At 39.9% G+C, this 21144-nt stretch overlaps 1 long non-coding RNA gene across 1 annotated transcript; it reads left to right on the top strand.

The window, feature by feature from the left end:
• The first annotated feature begins 3443 nt into the window (after positions 1 to 3443).
• On the top strand, positions 3444 to 9573 carry LOC118567299. The gene is made up of 3 exons (XR_004933584.1): positions 3444 to 3744; positions 8967 to 9100; positions 9197 to 9573. It is a non-coding gene; the product is annotated as an uncharacterized LOC118567299 (long non-coding RNA).
• Positions 9574 to 21144: the final 11571 nt, after the last annotated feature.

Here is a 21144-nt window from a genome sequence, read left to right as displayed (position 1 = left end):
TTCTGTGAGGGAATGGATGGGTGAGTCTAATAGTCCAGGACTGAGTGAAAAGAGCCGGAAATCAGCCCAGCAGATGATGACCGAGGAGGGTAAAACTGCAAGGAACAGCTGTGGTAAGAGGGATCCAGAGGGAGAGACGGTTTGAGAGGGCTCAGCAAAGATTTCCAAATGAAGATGCAACAACTTTAACCTGGAGGTACAGCGAGCATGAGGATGTCATGTTTGGAAATGAGCAAAGAACAGTGAGGGCAAGAAAGAATCAAGGACCTCATCAAGAATTAATGAGCTAAAATTCTTGAAACAGACATCTACAGAAACCCAAAACTCAAACACCTAACACCCACAGGTCAAGGTGGAGGATCAGTTGGAGTGAGGTAAGAAGGATGAGGTCTTTCTCAGAATGAACTGATCGGATTACCATGCTAGGGTTAGGAAGAGGAGGGCTACATATAAAAATGTACATAATAAAAATACAATGACAAAACTGGTTGATTTACTACCTTCCTTAGATGCCACATGCATTTGACCCTTGATTCAGCTCTATTTCTGTTGGACATTGTATTACAAACTTTACAAAATGCTCACACAAGAACAGTTCACTGTTTTGGTTTGACTTTTAAAACCTGCAACCTACGTTCATTTATTTAAGTTGTTTAACTCTAAGCTGGACACTTTACAAGTAACTTCAACTGGCTTTACGCAGTGCCCCTGTTTATGTATTTAGATGATCATTAAATTACATGAAATAAATAATTTGAAATAAATTAATGCATCGGAAGAGGCAAAAGACTCAGTGAGCTTATAAAGTGTCTACACCTGTCGTTAACAATAAATTACACTATTATATATAAAGAGACAGGCTATATCGATAAGCAAAAGCACATTTTAAACAAATATAATACAGAAGAGTTATAGTAGGAATAGTTTCATGGGGTAATAAAGAAACAACAAGTAGGTATGTATCTTATCTAACAGCCCTAATTTTAACAAGAGCTGAAAATTAAATAATATTTCAGCTCTTCTAATATTTTTTTGCCACATAGGTGTATGTGTTCCATAATTTAGCCCCTCTGTACCAGATTGAAAATTGACCCCTGAAAGTGAGGTATTTAGGACGGTGTAATTCTTGGAGCTTGCCTGGTTGAGTAATCATGGAACTGTTAGTTCTAAAATAGTTCTCCAGATGAGCTGGGATTCTTTGCTGTTCTAAAACCTTATAAGTACAAATACATTTGATAAGTGTACAAATATTGAGAATTTTAAGTTTCTATAGTTGAAGAAGAAACATTGCTGAAGCTTTCACAATCCTTTAACTCTTTTACATTTGTGACATAACCACTTACCTTAGTGTATTTTATTAAGATTTGTGACAAAACCAAAGCAAACTCATACAGAATTGGGAAATGGACGAAAATTGATTTTACATATAAAAAACAGAAAAGCACAAGACACACGTGTATTTCACAATACTAGTTATCTATATATTATACTCATAGGACAAGTCTATCAGTAAAATTCTGTCTATAATAGTATACATCTCTATATTTATTCAGTAATAATCCATGTCCTGTACTTATGGAACCATTGTTTATCCTGAACTTGCTGCTATTGCACTTCTGGTTAGACCTAAACTGCATTTCGTTGACTTGTACCTGTACCTGTGCAATGACAATAAAGTTTAATCTAATCTAATCTAATTTATTTATTTTGCAGTTTTACCCCAATATAAACTTAAAACAGTTGCCTTAAAGAAACCTACATAATACATGGTGTCCAGCTGTGAGAAGTCTAAGTTGAGTTTAAATGTGGCTGTTCTGTTTCTGGCCTCAGAGGTTTGTTAGAGAACATTAGAGAACAGCTAAGCATCATAAAGACCAGGGAACCCAAGAGTCAGCGAAGAAAGAACACTGAAAAAAGTAAAATGCAAGGTTAGGTTCTAAAAAAATATCGCAACCTTTGAACATTGCTGCTAGCTAAACGCAAATGTCACCACACTTTTCAATTTCCTGTTTGTAAAATATAAAAAACAAATTAGTCTATCCTTTTGTTTTCTCTTTAAACTTATTTATTACTTTGTGTTGGTTTATCCCAGAAAACAGTAAAAGGATCTCAATTATGAGGAAGTAAGGTGACAAAATGTTGAAATAGTTAAAAGGATGTGAAGAGTTTAGCAAGGCACCATGGGTGAGGGGTTATCCTGTGTCCGTAGTTTCGCCTTAATATTTATGCTCCAAATACTGAAGTTGCTAATATTCTGTTGTAAGAAGCTTCACAGTCCCCCAACCAGGAGGAGGCTGGGAACTGAAAACTGTTCCTTTAAAAATGTAAACAGCATCGTTTCCTCTGGGAAAAACTGGCCCCACTAGAGGAACATTAACTCAATAGGGTCGTCAACATAAGCTATTCCAGTGAAAAAAATGATCTGCAAATCAAATCTTCACATGGCTTGAGAACATTGAGCCTTTTAATTCCAACAAGCAGAAAAACCTGAAAGCTTCTCAGATGGTGGATTAGAGGCAAACCAATTAAATTCCTCATAAGTCACTGTAAGGTATAATTTAATACCACTTTACTCAGCAACACAACCAAGTCAGATTCATCAGTCATGGAGGAAATGCTGCATGTGTTGTAAATAAGAAACAAAATACAAAAATGTTGATTCATTTCCTCAAATCAATTATTTTGGCAGTGAGCAGCAGGTCACATTAACACATGATGTGTTCAGTGACGCACAGCTCTACAGAAATGTTTAGTGTGACTCCCATTCATTACAAGGCTGAGCTGTCAGCGCTCTGAGGAAGGTGGGGGGCACTGAAGCAGACCACATGGCAGAGTTAGCAGTTTGAAGTGATGGCAGTATAAAGTCCTCACTGTTCCACGCAGTCAGAGAGGACGGAGCCATGGCCGCAGGACTAATGTAAATCCTACCTTTTATGTCCACTCAGCTTCCAGCATCACATTTTCTAATAAACAATCATCAGCAGGAAAATTTTAGTTGCTACATCCAAATTATCAAACATCTTTTTATTAGGATGTTCTCTTTTGGAAACACTGGACTTGATTATCTTTAAAGATCAGTATTAAGAGTGCTTGAGCCATTTTCATTCCTTCGCTTTTTGTGTTTTACTTAAAGAGGTCCTACACATTTTCTGAAGATTTTTAAGCAGTTTGTTTAAGCTGTGCCTGCCTTTTAAATTATGAACAGTTCAGTCCTTGTACGTGACAATGATTGCATGAGCCCCTTTTGCACTGAGAGTTGTAATGCCATCTTATGACGTGACAGACTCCAGCTCCCAGCATGCAACATGGTCAACCTGACCACCAGCTCCCAGCATGCAACACGGTCAACCCGACCACCAGCCCCTGGAGATGTTCGTTGCTATGGAATGACATAAAAGTCACTCAACTCAGTCTTCTTCACTGGCTTTACAGCAGCTGGGAAGACATACAGCTGTTCCTGCCGTTGGGATTTCCCCCACATGGCACATGATTCGATTTCTCGCCTAACCGAGAGCTTTTGAATCAAACCTTTCCCTGTATTTCTATGCAGGAGGTCGACTTTAAAAGTACTTTAAATTCCTTTTGATCCTACTGGGATCATCTCCCGATGATTATCACGTACTCCGCTGTTGTTTTGGTCGAACAAAGCGTCGGACAGAGCCCAGAGACTTTGGGGTTCTCCTGTTCCTTGTTGCCTGAGGGACCCGCGCCGCCCGAATCGCTGCTGGGGCTACAGATCCACAGGTGAGTTGGACATCCTCTGAGACAACATCAAGTAAAGGACTCCCCCTTTTATTTCTCTTTTTCACCCATAAGGTGATATTTTGTGCCTGGGCAGAACCTATTAGGAATTAGTTTAATGCTTAATTACTCTAAGATGGAGGTTGTTTAACTGTGCTGGATATTTCTGATGTGTGTGCATGCATTTCATAAGTGATTTTGGCTGTGTTGTTTTTGGGTTGATGATAAACTGGCTCCGCCGAGAGCCGATTTTCTCTTCTCTTTTCTTCCTTTCTCCATCTTTTGATTTCTTTGTTTACATGTTCATTTTCTTTGAAGCCTTTGTTCAGGAGTGAAACCGCCTCCTGATCAAAGCCCGCCCTGCACTAGGCGTGTGCGCAAGATACGTCACTAAGACCTTCTCCTTCCGCGTCACACAACATCGTAGGTCATATGTCGTCACAGCCGCCATCTTGGAAAGGTGCAAAGGTAGCTCTAGACGGTTAGCTTAGCATGTTGTGGAGTACAGAAGCGTTCTCCATCTAGCTTCAGGTCTGTTTTTTCAAAGCTATTATGTCTTTAATGCTGCTATGTCAAAGTGCCGACTTCTTGAATGTGATGTTAAACAACAGTGAATTGAATTAAGAATTGCTACCTCTCATTTAATCCATTTTTGACTTGTTTTATGTCCATTTATTTTATTTTCCATGTTCCTTGAGTAGCGAGTAGTGTTTCCTAGTGTTTTTATTAAATATAATAATTACTGTAACAGGGAATTATTAGTTTAATAAATAATAATGTGTGAAGTAGTAATTGTTTGTGGTTATTTTGGTTCAGAAGTTGAATGGTCTCTAAGAGCAAAAGAAGTACCTCTTTTGAGTTAACAACTGAATTAACTCAATTTAAAGCAACCTAATGATGTATGGGGAGGTTATAAAGAAAACGGCACTACACTTCCAGTCCCGCAGGTGGCAGTAATAAATAAACCAAAGCCAAAGAAGCAAAGCCCGACTGAGAAGCGTGTATCCTTTCCATTGGTTCTTAAAACAAGATGGAGAATGCACAACTGACATATGTCCTCTTGCTTTAGTTAATTTTTTAAAAAAAGGATGCTTAAACAGGATTCGCATAAAAAGTAAGAAAAAAACATCAAGATGCAGGTCTTTAATTGGGGGGGGGGGGCTCACTGTATAAAGATTAGCCGCCTAGGGTTTCTCTTTGTACGTAGGCTGTGAAAACATCCACAATGGAGAGACTGGCAAACATGACCGCAGTCCAGAAGTGCAGCTAAGTACAGCCTGAAGTCATCTCAAAGGGGAATTCATATACTGTATATAATCACTACACATAGGGCCTGATCTTCAAAAGGTTTGCACATATTAAAACAAATGCAAACATAAGTAGCATGTAGAAAGCTGATCTTCATACCAAGTGCAAGGCAACTTGCGTGTATAAAACGAGCTGAACAGCGGGTGCGAACTTTATGAATATGCAAATCATATGCTAATGGCAAGCATGCAGGCTGCTTGCCTATTAACTCCTAATAATCAAGTGGTGCCCCGATTTGGTAATTATGATTCAAAATGACTTCATTATTGTTTTATCTTATTTTTCCTTTGTTGCTATTGATAATTCCCCTTGGCAACAATTATTAGCTATTCACAGCCAAACCAACTATTGTAGCACAACATCAGGCAAGACAGAAAACAGTGTCACAGCGATTACAGCGTTGTTGCCACCTTTGCATAGTACATCCTCTCAACTGAACCAAACTGTAGTAACAACTACCAGTTCTCACACTCTTGCAGGCATTCACTCTGCACGAAAAGTGGGATCTGTGTCCCTGTAAACTAACTCCTGTCAATTCATTCAAGTCTCTGTGACTCCTGTCAAGTCCCAGCAGTTATCGACTGGTAACAGGCCATGGGTATGTGTCCACCTGTGCCGAAAAGGGTCAGAAGCGTGCCAAACACAAGCAGCGGGGGCAAAGAGTTCGGGGGCTGGCTTGTGGGAGGTGTCAACCACACTGCTTACCAATAGCAGCTGCGGTTGTAGCAGAGCAGCAGGGATTGTTATCAGTCACTATCAGTCATTGGAGGAAACAAATGCCATCACCAATGTCTGGTTCTGGGGATACAGAGTAGACTTGAGCCAAAAGACCTAAGAGGTCTGGATGTTGATGCACTGACAACCAGTCAGTGATGTATTTTGGTGCTAAGCCATTGAGTGATTTATAGTGATTTATTAAAACAGAAGTATTTAAAGTCCATTCTCTGAGATACAGGGAGCCGATATAAGGACTTTAGAACTGGGGTTATGTGCTCTACTTTCTTAGTCTTAGTGAGGATGCGGGCAGCAGCGTTCTGGACCAACAGCAGCTGCCTGATCGTCTTTAAGGCAAAGCTGTGAAGACACCATTTCAGTAATCAATTCAACCAAAGATAAAGGCATGGATTAGTTTTTCGAGGTCCTGCTGAGACATTAGTCCTTTAATCCTGGAAATGTTCTTCAGGTGATAGAAGGCTGACTTTGTAATTGCCTTTAGAAGCCTTTGAAAGTTTAGGTCTAAGTCTATCTCTACAACCATATTTCAGGCCTGATCAGTTCTTTGTGTTTTTTTTTATAATCTGAGCTAGTGAGAGCATGCATACTGATTAGGAGGAGACCCAAGATGGACCTTTGGGGAACCCCACATGTGATTTTTGTCATTCCTGATGCATGGTTACCTGCTGACACAAAAACTCCCTGTCCTTTAAGAAGGATTTAAACCAGTTAAGGGCTGTACCATAAAGGCTGACCCAGTTTTCCAGGCACTCTAACAGAATGGAGTGATCGACAGTGTCGCATACTGCACTGATCCCAATAATATCAGCACTGCGGTTCTTCCACAGTTTGCATTTATATGGATGTCATTGAATACCTTGACAAGGTCAGTCTCTGTACTGTGGTGAGCACGAAAACCTGACTAGAAAACATCAAAGCGGCTGGTCATTAGGAAGATATTTAATTGTTGAAATACAGCTTTTTCAATAATCTTACTGATTAAGGTGAGGTTTGAGATGGGCCTGTAGTTCTGGAGTTGTAGTTTATCCAAATTTTTCCTTTTCAACAGCAGTTTTGGTAACTGTTTTGATAACTGTTTTTAGGGCCTGGGAGAATACACCTGACACAAGGAATGTGTTTATTATTTTATTATTTATAGGATTTGAGTCAAATAGGATGTTATGATAGGCAAAACTTTCTTAAAGAAAGCTGTGGGTAGAACAGCAGAAGGAGACAAACTTGAGTATCATAATTTCAGTTTTAATCAAATTAAAACTTTTAATCAAATGACCTCCTTAGTGGTATAGCATTCTGCATAACAATTGAATCAAATAGTTAAGTCACTAAGAATTGTTGCTCCTAAAAAACAGCCTGGTTTAAATTGGACTGCTACACATGAACACATGCAGTCACGGTAAATTTCAGAGGTAATGGAGCTGTGCTAAAGTAAGTTTCCTTATGCAGGTGATTTCCTGTGGCTCCCATCACAACTGACTGAATGTAACTAATGGGAGAAGGCATTAGAGGACATAAACAAGAGCACACCAGCCTGTCAGCTCTTCCACCATAATGATGCTCTCTTTGCAGTACAGTACCTGTCTTCCCCTCTTTGCTCAGTGAGCAGTTTGTATGAAATGTCAGCTGGTGTGATTGATTTGAAATGGGCAATTCTCTGACTTCATGCTTGTATAAAATGAGACAGATGTTGGGAGATGTTGGGAGAAAACTCTGTAGACGCTGGAGAGGTCTATTTTTCCATCTGTTTAAAAGAGTTATTGCCTTTAGCTAAATGAGTAAATAAAAAAACATGGCCAAGATGTAGCAGGAGGTCAGTGAAACGCTCATTATATAGCAATTACTCCACAAAGTTACCCTTCCCTTTCCAAATCCATCTTGAAAGTCAATCCGACTTTGGAAGTCTTTATAAAATCAAGACATGACATGTGAGTAATTAAACTTAGTTAAAGACTTGGAATTACGAGACGGTACACATCAGAGGACTAAGGTATTGTTGTTGTAAAACCTCTTTTTCAGATAGTTTCTACAACCAAATGTTTAATCTCTTTTTCTTGTATACTTGTCATTTATTATGTTACTGCAGTAAATGTTTAATAGCTTAAGTGTTGAATAATTTCTTGCTAAAACCTTTTTCCATAACATTCTTCTCCAATGAAAATACTAAAGTCCTGGGAGCTGACCGCATTTTCCTCGCATTAATTCCCATGATATGTTTGTATTCTCACATACTGCAAAGATTCACTGCTGCAGCACAGTGGTGTATCACTAAGTCTCTTTAAAATGTATTATGGCCAAAAAAAATGAAAGACAAAGATTCTGAAGAAAAAAGGATAAAGAGAATAAAGTTCTAAGTAATTTTATCTCCTGATACAACAAAATTCAGAAGTTAGGAAATCATATTATGATCATTTTAGACATGGTTTTGAAACTAAAAAGTTGGATATTTTTCTGAACGGTGTTACCGTCCTTAGGTGTTTGGGTTTAGGTTTATGTGTGTGTGTGTGTGTGTTTGTTTGTGTGTTTCAATCATTTCATAATTTTTTGCCATGTTTTATGCTGTATTTTAGTTAATTACTTTGTGTTTATTGTGTTAATTTCGGTCCCTGATCCAACACACCTGAATCAAATGATTGAATTACCTCCTTAGTATGCAATCAAGTTCTCCAGAGTTCTGCTAATGACCTGATTGTTTGACTCAGGTGTGTTAAAGCAGAATAACAAATAAAAAATGCAGGAGACCAGCCCTCGAGGATCGTAATTAAGGACCACTGTTATATAAGTTCATTCTTATAGGTTTAGTTTCTTACTTACTTCATGTGTTCTGTTCCCTGTGTGTTCCAGTTTATTCTCCTAGGTAAGCATTTGCTTTTTCCCCTCGGTTAGTAGGTTTTTTGATTCTTATGTTTGCTTCGTCTGTGTTGATTAGTCTGCCCTCCCTCAGCTTCCCTGCTCCCATTCTACCTCAGCTGCTCCACAAAAGCCCTTGATTAACTCACCTACATTCAGTGTAATTCTCCACACTTGCCACAGTATATAGTCTTACTACTTCTCATTTTTATTTGCTAGATTCTTATAATAGACTGTACGTTACTCAGATTATCTGTCAGTTTGATCGCTGGTGTTCCATGACCTGCTCTACCTGAAATTTCACCTGTCAATTCTTCTTCTTTTTAATCATTTGTCAGGTATGTGGTTCTGTGCAGTGGAAGTCTGTTCTCACCTCTCTCCAGCAGAGTGTGACAGGTGGATGCCAGCTGCATGAGTTTTCCACCCCCACCAATTAGGAGGAGCATTTAAGGTGGCCGGATAAGGATGGAAGGTATTAGCTCACCCAAACCAGTACCTGACCAGATCCAAGCTTCAAGTCGTTCCATGATTCCTAGCTCTCCTCAACTAATACCCTTTTTTCTCTCAGGTACACCACGCTGAAACCTGGCATCCAGTATTCCTCCAGAAGATCACCCTTACAATAATCAATTTCGAGTTTCAAGAGCCTTCCTGGCACTCAAGTTCACCTCTGCTCCTCCGGTCCCACCAACGTCCTCTGCTACCAAAACCACCCGGCCTGTCCAAATTCCAGCCACACTTTCACACAGACCACCAACGTGTACCGCAACCTGCCTCATCACCTTCGACTCTCCACAAACCAGCTTCTCCGTAAGGCAGTGTTGGTCACACCATCTTGCCGGTGCTCACTCCTGCCCACTCTGTCTCCCACAGTCTGCAACCAGAGGCTACAGTCGTAAAGTCTCCAGTCTCACTTCACTTCCATCCCATTACCAAAAACTTCAATAAACCCATTTAATCATTACACTCTTGTATCCATGTTTGCTGCTTCAGGGTCAATAATAGAAAATATAAACATGACAATGTAATCTACTATGTTTTACTAGTCTGTCTCTTAGGATCGCCAGATCTAAAAAAGAAACAAATGTGGGACAACAGGGATGCTTATTCTTTAAAGCCATTATGTGAGTAAACCATACAGCGTTGCTTATTCTGGTCTCCTGTGCTTGACCTGTCTTGTTCCTGTTAGTCCTGCCTGCCTTGGCCTTGTCGGATACTCCTGTTGGCTTCTGATCTCTGGACCTCCGACCTGTCTCCTGTCTCTGCTCTGCTTACATACCGCCGCACGTTGTGTGTGCTGCCTGTTATCGATTCTCTCGCCTGGACCCCTGATTGCCCTGTTGCCTAGCCCTTCTGGAAACATCTGCCCTGTGGACTGCCTATCTGTGTATAACCTCTGAACTGACTATGGTTTGCCCTGCCTAGCATCACCAAGAACTGAATCGGCCACCCAGTGATTCAGATCCCCAAGGCTGTATCAGTCTTCAGAGTCAAGCTAGTTATTCAGTGTCTCTTTACTTTCACTGAGTATTTCCTATATATATATATATATATATATATATATATATATATATATATATATAGTTTTTTAAAAGTGTTAATACCACTGTGTTTCCATTGTGCATAAGTACTATCTGTCTGACTGGGAGTAAATAATTCAATTCAATTAAATTTTAATTATATAGCGCCAATTCATGAAACATGTCATCTCAAGGCGCTTTACAAAGTCAAATCAATCATATTATACAAATTGGTCAAAAACTTCCTATATAAGGGAACCAGTTGATTGCATCAAAGTCCCGACAAGCAGCATTCACTCCTGGAGAAGCGTAGAGCTACAGGGAGAGTTGTCTGCATTGTACATGGCTTTGCAGCAATCCCTCATACTGAGCAAACATAAAGCGACAGTGGAAAGAAAAACCACCCATTAGCGGGAAGGAAAAACCTCCAGCAGAACCGGGCTCAGTATGAACGGTCATCTGCCTCGACCGACTGGGGTTACAGAAGACAGAGCAGAGACACAACAAGAGAGACAAAAAAGCACAGAAGCACACATTGATCTAGTAATCTGTTCTACATTAGATGGTAGTAGCGGGTGAGCCGTCTTCTCTGGACGATGACACAGTTAACAGAACGTCAGACCAGGTGTACCTACTATGAAGAAAAAAGAGAGAGCAAAAAGTTAAAAGCTAAAATGACAACAGCCATTTCAATGTAATGCAATGCAAAACTGGAGAACAGTAGAAATCAGTAGAGTGAGAAAATTAGACCCTGATGTCCTCCAGTAGCCTAAGCCTATAGCAGCATAACTATAGAGATAGCTCAGGGTAACATGAGCCACTCTGACTAGCTAAAACTGGAGAAATATGATCCCTCTTGTTGATTTTCATCAGAACTCTTGCTGCAGCATTTTGGATCAGCTGAAGGCTTTGATCTGCATTTTGTGGACTTCCTGATAGTAAAGAATTACAATAGTCCAGCCTTGAAGTAACAAATGCATGGACTACTTTTTCAGCATCACTCCTGGACAGAATGTTTCTAATTTTGGCGATATTCCTGAGGTGAAAAAGGGAAACTCTGGAAACGTGTTTAATATAGGATTTAAATGACATGTCTTGGTCAAAAATAACACCAAGATGTTTTACTTTATTACCAGAGGCCAAGTTAATGCCATCCAGATTAAGTGATTGATTAAGAAGTTTATTTTTTGAAGACTCTGGTCCAAAGATTACAACTTCTGTCTTGTCAGAATTTAAGTGCAGGAAATTTAAAGTCATCCAGCTTTTGATGTCATCAAGACATGACTGCAGTCGAAGTAATTGAATGGATTCATCAGGATTTATTGATAAATATAGCTGAGTGTCATCAGCATAACAGTGGAAATTAATTCCATGCTGTCTGATAATTTTGCCAATCAGAAGCATATATATAGTAAAGTGAATTGGTCCAAGGACTGAACCCTGTGGTACTCCACAGGTGACCCTAGAGTTTGAGGAAGATTTATTATTAACATTAACAAACTGGAATCTGTCCGACAGATTTAAACCAGCCTAATGCTTTCCCCTTAATCCCTACAGTATGTTCAAGTCTTTGTAGGAGAATATTGTGATTAACTGTATCAAATGCAGCACTGAGATCTAACAGGACAAGTATAGACACAAGTCCATTATCTGAGGCCATGAGAATATCATTAGTGACCTTCACCAGAGCTGTTTCAGTGCTAATATGTGCTCTGAAGCCTGACTGAAACTCCTCAAGTAGGTCATTACTTTGTAAATGTTTGATTAGCAACTACTTTCTCAAGAATTTTAGATAGGAAAAGAAGATTAGATATAGGTCTGTAATTTACTAACTCATCTTGATCAAGAGAAGGTTTCTTAAGTAAAGGTTTAATAACAGCTACTTTAAAAGCCTGTGGTACATATCCATTTACCAAGGATAGATTAATCATGTCTAAAATAGTGCCACTAATCAAAGGGAATACCTCCTTAAACAACTTGTTGGGATTGGGTCTAACATACAGGTAGAAGGTTTAGTGAAGGTAAAATTTTAGATACCTCAGAAAGCTCTACTGCTTTTAAACAGTTCAGGCAGTGCGCAGGTTCTAAAGATACCTCCAACGCTGCCTCACTTACTGAGGACGAGGTAATCATGTTTGGGAGGATGCCAATTATTTTTATTTTTAATGGAATCAATTTTATTTATAAAGAATCCCATAAAATCATTACTGCTAAGAGCTAAGGGAATGGATGGATCAACGGAGCTATGACTCTGGGTAAGATTGGCAACTGTACTGAAGAGAAATCTAGGATTATTTTTGTTCTCCTCAATTAATGATGAAAAATATGCTGCTCTAACTCTGCGAAGGGTCTTGTTATACAACAATAGACAGTCCCTCCAGATTAGGTAGGATTCCTCTTGGTGTGTAGAGCGCCATTTTTTCTCCAATTTCCTAACATTGTGCTTCAAGGAACGCAGCTCTGAATTAAACCAGGGAGCCAGCTTCCTGTGAATAATCACCTTCTTTTTCAAGGGAGCTACATTGTCTAATGCAGAACGCAATGAGGAAGTCAGATTGTTAGCAAAGGTATCGATTTGTGAATGGGAAGAAACACCATTGCTGCTATCTGCAGCGTATTTCTGCAATACTGAGGATATTAAAAAGGGGACAGACTCTTTAAAGTTTGATGCAGCATTGTCCGATAAAGATCTACTATAATGGAACCCTCTTTTGGGGGTGGAGAACTCAGTTAGATTAAACTCAAATGTTATAAAAAAATGATCAGATAGGACAGGGTTGTGAGGAAATACTGTTAATTCTTCACAATCAATGCCATATGTCAGCACAAGGTCTAAAGTATGGATGATTATGTATACTCCTGTACTGTGGCCAGATCGTCAGACTGAACAGCATCACTGCGTTTTTCATGAAAACAGAGGGTTTAATTGTTCTTGTGATTGGAGCCAGTATATCACTTTATGAATATAAGCAGATCAATAATAAAATAGTTACTATCTGTAAGAACAATTTCCTCACCCTGGGATGTTTCCTCCCCACAGAAACAACATCACAATTTGATCCAACTTCTTAAAAATGATTTTGGTAAAAACACAGAATACATTGAAACAAAACTATCAGCTGAGGAAAAATATTAATCTTAACTATATTATAATTATATCCACTAGACCAAATTATTTTTCTGAGAACCACATACGCTGTGGGGAAGTGGCCCTTTATTGCTGTTTCATCAGAACGATCTTTCTCTCATCTATGCACAACATAAGTTCCACCATCTTACCATCTTGTCCTCCATTGCTTCAAAGAAAAGGCAAGACAAGGCCTGACCAAGTATATCTACTTAGCAGCTGCTGCTGTTTCTTACATCTTAATTCCAACACCAGTGCAGTTCTGGCTCAGTGTCAACGTCTCCTCCATGACCGCCCTTGTGGAAACCCTGAAGAAACTGACATAAAAACCACACCTTTCTCTTTTTACTCCCTTTTTACCCTTTTTGTGTTATTGTGCCTACCTCCTAAACTTCTTTTTTGACAAACATTTAAAATGCTAGTCCTTAACCTACATCAGCACTTTACATTTTTATGCAATAAAATCTTTTAAACTTCTACATGCTCAGTGCCTTGGATGGCTTCCCTAGACAGTTAGGTTAATGATCATTACATGATTATTGAAATGGAAATGTTTAGAGTTATCTGACTAGATTAAAACATTTTAAAAGCATGTGGTTTTAGATTGAGGATTATCTGAAATTACACCCTGTTCATAAATCTTTTTTTAAATCTCTTTTCCAACTTCAAAAAGTATTTTTCTACTGTGTAACCCATTTGAGATTCCCAGTTCTACTTTCATCACAATGCAAATCTGAGTTATATAAAACATAATTCGAAGGACTAATATTTAAACAATGATTTGCAAAGTAGAAATTAATTTCTTTAGGGCCCTTGATTTTATGAAAGCAATTGTTCCTTCAGGAAGCTTGGGGGTGCTTTAACAATTGTTCGTTCGCTTGAGAGGTAATCCATGGTTGTGATGATTGCTTAGATAGAACCCGGTATTCAACCAGACACGGAACCGATGTTAACAGGGTTTACTCACAGAGGGGTAATCGAGCAACAGGCAAAACTGAATCCATAGGTTAGCCAGGCAGGACGAGTAGAGATGAGGTGGCAGATGAAGAGACTGAGGGGGACAGGTAGAGCTCCAGCAGCAATACTGAAAGAATGGAATCAGCCGCTAGACTGTCCAGGTCCGGGTCACTGGCTGGACCCCAAAAACATCCAGGAGTTCCTCAGGTTTAGAAATAAACCAACCGCCAGGTTCAGGATCCAGAACCCCAGTAGGCAGGTGTGTGCTGGCAGACCAAATCAGACAGGGATCAGGCAGACTCAAAACAGAGAACAGAAAAAACAGGTCGGCAACAAAAACAGACTTGCAGACAGGAATGCTGGAAAGCTCTTACCTAAGGCTAGAGTAGAGATGTTCTGGCACCGGAGGCTGATCCAAGCGGGGTGTATATGGAGATGACGACAGGTGGAACCAGTATAGGCTGATTGCATGCAGTGTGGAAAGTGACCAGGTGTGTGGAGTAATAATCAGATCAGCTCCAGTGCTAGGAACGTTACAAGGGTTACACAAATCACCATTAAATCGACATTAATCTTTCCTATTAATGTTGTACTAGCGCTCATAGCACTTTTCAATAATGGCGGAGTGAAATGACAACAAACAGATGTTTTAAAAACGAACTGTAGTTGCGTTTACTAGGGCCGTAGCACTGATGCTACCTGGAAAGCTTATAGCGCTAATGCTAGGGGACATTCGGCGCTAATTTAAAAGACTTTTAAGTTCTATTTGGTCATAATGACCAGACCGGAAAACGCAAACATTAATACACCATCGGTACAGCGTACCCAGGTTTCCTATAACAGCTGAAAAAAAGGCTGGTTTTGGTATAGACACGTTCTTTACTCCAGCGTCTAGTTACACAGAAGATAGGCTGCAGACAGAACCAATTATGATCACAAATCCGGATCGGATCCAGCCTGGACCCTATACAGATTCACTCATTAAGCTCCTCATCCATCTTGGATCCGATTTGGACCCATTTATAAAGCATAGCATCTGTTTGATACCCATATCCAATCTGGACTCATTTGGTCCAGAACCTTTATTTATGAATTAATTACCAAAACTAACTTGCTTACCAACTACATTATTAAAATCAGAAAACTTCCAATAAGTTTAATTTCGCATGTTCTCCCTTTGCATGCATGGGTTCTCTCTGGGTCAACGTGTCAAGGACATACCCCACCCCTTATTTTAGCATCAATCTCTGATATTTATCGAGAGGAGTATTAGCCATTACCGTATGATCCTTGTGTGACCATATGATTGGTTGTTTAAACAATTGTTGTGGCACATGCCCCAGAGATACTAACATTCAGCATTGTTTTAAGCTTGGATTAAATTTAGTGTTGACCAAAATGACCAACACATCAATAGCTAATACAGACAAAAAAAACATGAAAAGTTTTTGTACAAACTAATAAATGTATTTGGTGAAAGGTATCATTACAGTTACATGTTCAAGTAAAGTTGCAAGAAAACATGTGAACTAGGCAACCTGCAATTTCTACTTTGTTGAAAAAACATTTCAACATAGTAGAAATGAAACGGACAGAAACGGAGGACCCAGAATTCAGCCAGACAGAAATCAGATAACGTAAGAAAATAGTTTATTGAGGAGTTAACCAACGTCAGGGACAAGAACCACTTCTCACACTCCGGGAACTGGATGTGAAGGTGAGTGCAGGCTCCTGTGGGTGGGGCATGTTGCTTGAGATGCCCTAATGCCATCCAGAGTCCAGTCAGGGAAGTTCTCATGGTTTTATTTCTGGGACTGGCAAGTGCTGGGTGGTCAATAGGCAGGCACAGGGTCAGAACCCAGAAAGCAGAGTCAGGCAGGATGATAAGGTGGAATTACCAGAGTTCAAAATCCGAGAGCAGGTCCAGAGTCAGAAATCCAAAGACAGTCCAAAGCAGAATCCATGGCCAGAGTCAGGGCACAGAAACAGGTCACAAATCCAGAAAGCACAGAAATCAGGTCGGACGGGCTTGGCAGTCTCAGAGGGTCAGAAGACAGAAACTGGTCAGAAAACAGGCAAGCAGGCATATGGGATTCAGGATGCTGGATTTAACTCACCGATGGCTCGTAATAATCTGGCACTAGTGACTGGTCTGAGAGGAGCAGGTGGATCTGGTGAATAATGAGAACAGGGCGGAGCTGCACAGGTGCATCAGATGGAGAATCAGACCGGCACTAGAGCCGAGATCATGACAAGAAATTAATTAACAAAACTTACTTAAACAAAAAAATATATAAAACCGAGCATAACGCTCTTTGATGCGTGCTACATGGAAGTGTTATGGTCAGTGGGTTGAACTTCCTGTATACTGCAATGTCTCTTTGATCTTCCACTATCTGCTGCCAGATTGAACCACCGGATTGCATGCTTAAAGACATCATGCTCAGTAAAAGCAGAGGCGATGGGATTCTTTCTCACAGAATCTGTTCTCACAAAAGCAGATTTTACTTTAAGTGCTCATCATCCAAAATTCAACATGGGACAAAGGTGGAACAGGATACACAAGTGATGTATTTTTTTTAATATCCTATAAGACTACATGAGACTTTTTTAAAGATTTATTACAAACACTTATGCAGGACTAATGTCTTTGACACCATTTGTCTGAAAGACTTTCCATTGACGCGCTTCCAGTTAAATGGACTGAAGTGTTATAGTGCCTTTCCAGTCATACTGACCCCTCAATGCGCTGTACACTAGAGCCACATTCACTCAATCGCTCTTACTAACTAACACACACACATTCATACACTGATACGCAGCTCGGTAGGCAACTTGGAGTTAAGTGCCTTGCCCAGGGGCACATTGACATGTGACAAGGTGAAGCTGGAATCAAACCCACAACCTTTTGATTGCAAGACAACTTCTCAAGCCACATTCGCCCACAGTTCCAGTTCCAGTTTATCATCTTCCTAAAATCATCGTGGAAAATGTGTGCCAGGATGTTCCACGTTACATGCTTTGTCATGGCCTCCGATTGCTGCCAGGGAGGAAATCTAAAAGGGAACAAAGAAAAAGATGACAGTTAAAAGATTATCTCAATCTGTCATTCAGAAGTTTCCCCCTAAAAAAACAATGGAATCATATGACATATGAATAACCTTGAATATTGTATTGCATGTATAAATTAAATCATGGTCAATATACAAAGCATCAACAAACCATTTACAACACTGCACTTTTTCCACATTTTGGTTATGTTTTAGCCTTATTCCAAATGAAATGGTATTACAATAATCTATTTCTTCTACATTCTAACTTATTATGTCAATGTGACAAAATAGGCTAGAATGTAGCAAATGTATTAAAATTAGAAAACTAAGAAACCACATTTAAGTATTTTCAGCCTTTACCATGAAGCTACAAATTGAGCGGAGGCTCATACTGTTTCAAGTGACCATCCTTGAGAATTTTCTACAGCTTAAATGGAGCCACATGTGGTTAATGCAGTTGATTGGACCTGATTAAGAAAACAGAACAGTTTTCTATAAAGGTCCCAGTTCAGAGTGTATGTCAGTGTCATGATTTTGGCACTGTTGTCTAGTCTTTTCATGTCACACACCTGTTTAGCTCCACCCATTCCTCATTACTTCAGATCTGTTCCACCTGTCCTCACCAGTATTTAACCAGCTTCTAGACAAGACAACAGTGCCAGTTTATTTCGACCCTTGTGTGAGACTTATTCCAGCGTTTGTTATTCTGATTCCTGATCCTGACCTGACCTCCGAGCCTGCTTGTTCACGTCTGATTCTGTTTGCCCGATCTGACCTCTGCCTGACCTGACTACCCGCTGGATCTCTGACCTCTGTGTATCGAACCTGGAACCGTGACCCGACTCCGTCCTAGATTATCCTTCGGTACCTCACTGGCTCTCTGACCTCCCCTGGCTCCGACCTTCGACCACGTCCCTGACTTGGTCTTTGCTCTACGGCTCATCCTGCTCACGTTCGCCCTCACGGTTATCCGTACCGGATCAACGACCCGTCACCTAAGATCTACTGGATCTGAACTGGACATTAAGACCAGGTTAGTGACCGACACGTTTGTGTGCAAACACTCCCAGATAAGCGTGGTCACTAACCTGCTGTCTCCTCCTGCAGAGGATCCTGCTGAGAATGCTGACGTCTCCCGCTCCGGGTCTGATTTCAATAAACTGTTAAACTTGAACTGTTTGTCTGCCTTGAATACTGAGTCCACCTGTTCTGAGCCTAACAGTCGGAGCACAATAACCGAACATGAAGGCATTGATTGAAGAGCGCCGAGACAGGATTGTCCTGAGGCACAAATCTGGGGAAGGATACAGAAACTGCTTTAAAGGTTCCAGTGAGCACAGAGGCAACTATGATTGGTGAATGGAAGAAGTTCAGAACTATCAGGACCACCAATCAGGCATGTATGGTAGAGTGGCCGGATGAAAGCCACTCCTGGATAAAAGGCTCGTGAAAGAACGATTTGAGTTTACCAAAAGGCACCCGAAGGACTCTCAGGCTGTGAGAAACAAAATTCTCTGGTCTGATGAGAAAGACAGCAAACTCTTTGGTGTGAATGGCCGGTGTCATGTTGGAGGAAACCAGGCTCTGCTCATCAACAGGCCAGTACCAGCCCTACAGTGAATGATTGTGATAGCAGCATTCTACTCTGGGGTGTTTTTCAACAGCAGGAACTGGCAGACTAGTCAGAATAGAGAGAAAGATTAATTTGCATTGTACACAGATACCATGGTTGAAAATCTGCTCCAGAGCACTCTTGACCTCAGACTGGAGCATAGGTTCATGTTTAGGCAGGAAAGTGACTCAAAGCTTTCAGCCAGGAGCTAAAAGGAGTGGCTTCAGAACCACTCTGTGAATGTCCTGGAGTGGCCAAGCCACAGTCCAGACGTGAGTCAGACAATCTGATTGAGCATCTCTGAAGAGATCTAAAAATGCGTGTACACAGAGGCTTCCCATCCACTCAATGTTTAAATAACAGGTCTTATAAGTAGGGATGGGGGATGCACTGGCACAGCCAATATTATCTTCCAGTTTATTTTATATCGGCATTTGTCCAATGGGTAAAAATATCAAATGCTGTGCTTTCTTGTGGGAACCCTGGGAACTCTTATATGATTGGCTCAGTAACCAAAAAATAAACAAACCAAAAAAACTCACCAAACTATGCTTCAGTTGAGAATGTGAAGGATCTTCAAGCCAGTCCTCAAAACCTTCCATTTCCTCCACTGTTGCCAATAGAAACTGTACTGGGATGGTCATTTCCATGTCCAGGGCAGTTGGGTTTAGTCTGCTGGTCAGATAATTCACCTTGGATGCTCTTGCTGGTGTTTCATATGCTCCAGTATGCTTATAATATGGACTTCTGCAGCTGTTAGGAAGAATGTTGGTAAAGAAAAACAATCAACAATCTACTTTAACGCAACTCGGACAACATTCTGAACCAGATAGGAACTAGGGCTGGCCGATAAATAGATTTTATCGATTAATTTGAATTTGCAATTGTTGAAGATTAAACTTTTTAAAAAAAAATTAAATAAAATAAGATTTTTTTGCCAATGCACCCCTTGGCTGTCCATGAAACTTCATCAGATTAAGGTGTCTTGCTTCCAAATGTGGTTGCAGCACTAACCGAAGAGCACCTTGTGTCAAAGTTTCACACTTCAGTGGCTTTAAACATCATCTGATTTTTTTTCTCATGGCTTGATTGCACAACAATATGAAGAGCAGTTGAGCATTTAACCACTGTGCAGCAGTCTAGTTGTTCTGCTCAGATGTGGCTGTGCCATTTGTCTGATGGCACCAGTTCACAAAGTTCATGGAGAGGGTGTGTGGGGTCTCTGATAATGTTAAAAATCCTTTGTGCAGCGGCTCTGAAACAGTTTCTGGACAAACAGTAGGGGTGCTCCAATGATCTTTTCAGATCCCTATTCACCTTATTTTCGAACGGAGAAGTAAATATGGGTCCAACTTCCAGTTTTTGTGTGGCACTTCCGTTTCAGCGCTTCTCTAGACCAACTACCATTAGCTTGACTGAACTTGTAAACTGTCACAGCAACATTTCCAAAAATTGCAGAGCAATCAAAAGTGGCAGGTCAGCGCTACAGCCTCAAATGTGAACCGAACAGTTGCCTACTTCATAATGTTTAGGCTTGAAGTTTGAAACTGTACCAATCTGATGTGTAGTCTCAAAGCTCTTGATGCAAGCTTGTCACCTTAAAATGTAAGTTAGCTTTAGTATAAAACAATTGTAATTGTTAGGGTATCAGTGTTAAAGAGTTAGTGAAAACATTGACTTCTAAAGCATTTGTGAAATAAAATTTAGTATATGATTAACGTTTTTATTTCTAATCAATAGATTGTGCACCTTTTTAAGATAAGTAAAAGTCTGATCTCTTATTTATTGATGCTGCTTGGGTTAAGGTAAGGTCATTCAAGTTTATATAATATATAATATAATAATCTATCAGAACACCACCCTTTAGTGAACCATCTCATCCTTTCTGTAAAGGTAAGCACACCATTCTAATTCATAACAGTCTAATCTTGAATGGCAATTTGGATAAGTGCATCATGAAGGTAAGTAGAAAAATATGGACAGTTTATAGTTGTCACTATAAACTATCCATATTTTAATATATAGGTGTTGTGACACCCAGGACTGTAATATATCAAAAATAACTGTTCCTTTAATTTTGTTAAAAGGTGCAGTTTGCCATGGCCAAAGGTCTGACTGGATTGTCCTGCACAGATAAACAGTGCCATCCCCAAAAGGGTGAATGATGGATGTTTCACCAATAATTGAATGGCCTACAAATATTATTTATAACATTTATAATATATATAAATAACATTTATTATTATT

The sequence above is a fragment of the Fundulus heteroclitus genome, chromosome 20, assembly GCF_011125445.2.
Source record: "Fundulus heteroclitus isolate FHET01 chromosome 20, MU-UCD_Fhet_4.1, whole genome shotgun sequence".
Lineage (NCBI taxonomy): Eukaryota > Metazoa > Chordata > Actinopteri > Cyprinodontiformes > Fundulidae > Fundulus > Fundulus heteroclitus.
The sequence above is the reverse complement of the archived record's forward strand: the minus strand, read 5'-3'. Positions and strand labels throughout refer to the sequence as shown.